Source organism: Fukomys damarensis, unplaced genomic scaffold (genome assembly GCF_012274545.1).
Source record: "Fukomys damarensis isolate Sample0158 unplaced genomic scaffold, DMR_v1.0_HiC HiC_scaffold_27, whole genome shotgun sequence".
Taxonomy (NCBI): Eukaryota; Metazoa; Chordata; class Mammalia; order Rodentia; family Bathyergidae; genus Fukomys; species Fukomys damarensis.
This window is the reverse complement of record NW_022900939.1, coordinates 22,080,112-22,082,581: the sequence shown is the minus strand read 5'-3', so window position 1 is coordinate 22,082,581 and position 2,470 is coordinate 22,080,112. Positions and strand designations below refer to the sequence as shown.

Sequence of the window (2,470 nt, the reverse complement as noted above, 5' to 3'; positions counted from 1 at the left end):
GCGCCATGGCAACCGCGGCCCCTCTCAGGCCTCCCAGCGACTCTCCGGCCCGGGTCGCTGACCTTCCCCGGAGCAAATGCGGCGGCGACTCCGCAGCGGGTTTCCGATCCCCACCGCAGTCTGTGTGGGTGTCCTCCTTAACCTGCGCCTTCCGGTCCTCGCTGCTCCCGCGTCACCCCTCGGCCTCTTGGGTACTACCCCCTACAGTTTACCGGCCTAGGTCTCTGCAGTTTGGACACCCCACCTTGGTCTCTATAACGCTTTCGTTCCAAATCCATACCCCTAGTCGCGCGATCCTTTTCAATGAATGACACTCACCGCCGGGGTGGTTTCCCGAGATTCCGCCTCTGTTTCTCTCGTCAGATTTTCTTCTTTGGGCACCTCCAGTCCATCTCTCTTAAGCTTTTCTTTCTACCTTGATCCCCCTCTCTCTTCCTCCTTCAGGCAGGTAGGCTGGCCGGCTGTCCAAAAGCATCTCCATGGTGCTCCTGGAGATTGGCCTTCTCACAAATCAGATTCTCTGAACAGTCATCACGGCAGCTCCTGAGCTCCTCTCATTTATCAAGCAGGAGAATTCTGGCCTAGTCACTGTCTTAAGGGGGGTGGGGGTGGGGGTGGACATTTCTAGGCTCGGCAGAGGCTGAGTTTCTTCTTGGTTTATTAGGGGCTGAGTGGTCTAAAATCTAAGGTCATTAACCAAGGTGAACGGCTGTCTGCCTAGGAGAGGAAAGAATTATGCCCAAATGATAACAAATGCACAGGGTGGGTGCTAGTGGTGGGTGCTAAGAAGTGCATGTCATGTGACACTCCCACCCCCACTCCATCTCTGAAATAGGTACTGTTCTTCCAGGCTAGAAAACTAAACTAAGCTCATAGATGAACTGGTAATTAACAGGGTGGGTTTTATACAGAGCCAGTAGGCTGTATCCCACCCCTGAAGAGGTGGGCCCATTTCTATCCCGGAAATGCCTGAAATAACTAAGGGCAACTCAAAGAATGGGCTTTTAGTGGATTATTGGGTTCAAGGTTTTATATTTTTGTGTTTGTTTTGCCTTGAGATGGGGGAGGGTTCCCTCTATGTTCCCAGGCTGGCCTCAGACTGCCCTATTCTCTTGAGTAGGTGGGGTTACAGGTGCTCACAACTATACCAACTGGGTTTAAGGATTTATAATGGCTTTATGAATGAATGGATTTTAGGGCTTTGCTCCTTTCTGAAAAGGCATGCATACTGTTGCAAGTAAAAGCAATTGAACTACCTTCCAGATATGATTTTGGCAAAGTGAAAGTTGTGTTAAATGTACTTGAAATATTTGCAAGGTACCATTAAATCCTGCTACCACCCTTAACCAGATGCATCATTTTATCTAGTTATCCTTGGTTTATAAAATGGGTCGGAAGAGGAATTATACTAAAAGACTACCCTGAAGTTCTCTCCGAACTCTGATATTTGTCATTCTATCACTAAGCTGGAACACCTCACTATTAGATGTAATTCAGGCTATTTATGATTTTTTTTTTAACAATCATTCCTTCCTTCAGGCAGTGAACTAAGAGAACCAATGGCATATGCTACAACTGTCCTCAGAGGTAAGAGTGGATATATATTGAAAAGTTCGGGAAGAAGGAAGCCACAGTGTGGATAATGATCATCATGGAGATTTGATTAGGGACATAAAAGTTGATGGGGTGACACTTAATTGAATTGCCAAAGGAAATGGAACTTCCACACTGCTGCTCTATCAATGTTTGGGAACAGAGGGTCTCACCAACAGCCTATTAAACTGACCCAGTTAGAAGTCAAGGATAATAGGTCTTATTATTAGCATCATAATAGCGTTTGTAGGGTCATTTCCCACTTTCAGTTTTTCATAATCTTTCAAAAAGCCTTGTAAGGTTAGCATTCTAATTTTCATCCTCATTTTATTAATGAAAAAGCCGAGAGCCAAGATACCCAAGATACCCAAGTGAACGTCCAAGTTCATGGGATGAGTTCATCACAGACTCCAGGTCTTCTGATTCCTAATATGTTCAGAAAGGGAATACACCAGAATGATTAAAAGTATCAATTTTGGAATCAGACTTTGTGGATTTAAAACCTGGTTTTGCCACCTACTAATTGTCTGATCTTGGACACATACCCTTCTTAGGATTCCATTTCTTCACCTGTAAAATGTGGGGATCAAATAAGTTATTGCAAGTAAAATACTAGAATAGCTTCTGGCCCATAGTAAGCACTCAACAAGCATGAGCCATTAAAAAGTTATTACCTTTATCATGCTGTTTCCCAGTTTGGAAAGGAAGCATGCTCAATAAAGGGAACACTGAGATCATTTATCTCTGCTCTGATACGGGGTTGCTTTGGAAACTTGTTTTGCTCTGTAGTGAATCAGTATCATCAATGATGAAGAAAATGTCTGCTACCTTTTTATGTGAGTTGCAAAAGTGAATGAGATGATGTCCACCAAGTATG

At 44.4% G+C, this 2,470-nt stretch overlaps 1 protein-coding gene across 1 annotated transcript in view; it reads right to left on the bottom strand.

Annotated features, from left to right (window-relative positions):
- Positions 1-890, bottom strand: part of Sptbn2 (spectrin beta, non-erythrocytic 2) — a 39,798-nt gene extending 38,908 nt beyond the window's left edge. Inside the window, exon 1 of the mRNA XM_010635863.2 lies at positions 319-890. The gene's annotated coding sequence lies outside the window, so the exon portion shown is untranslated. The remainder of the gene's footprint in view (positions 1-318) is intronic.
- Positions 891-2,470: the final 1,580 nt, after the last annotated feature.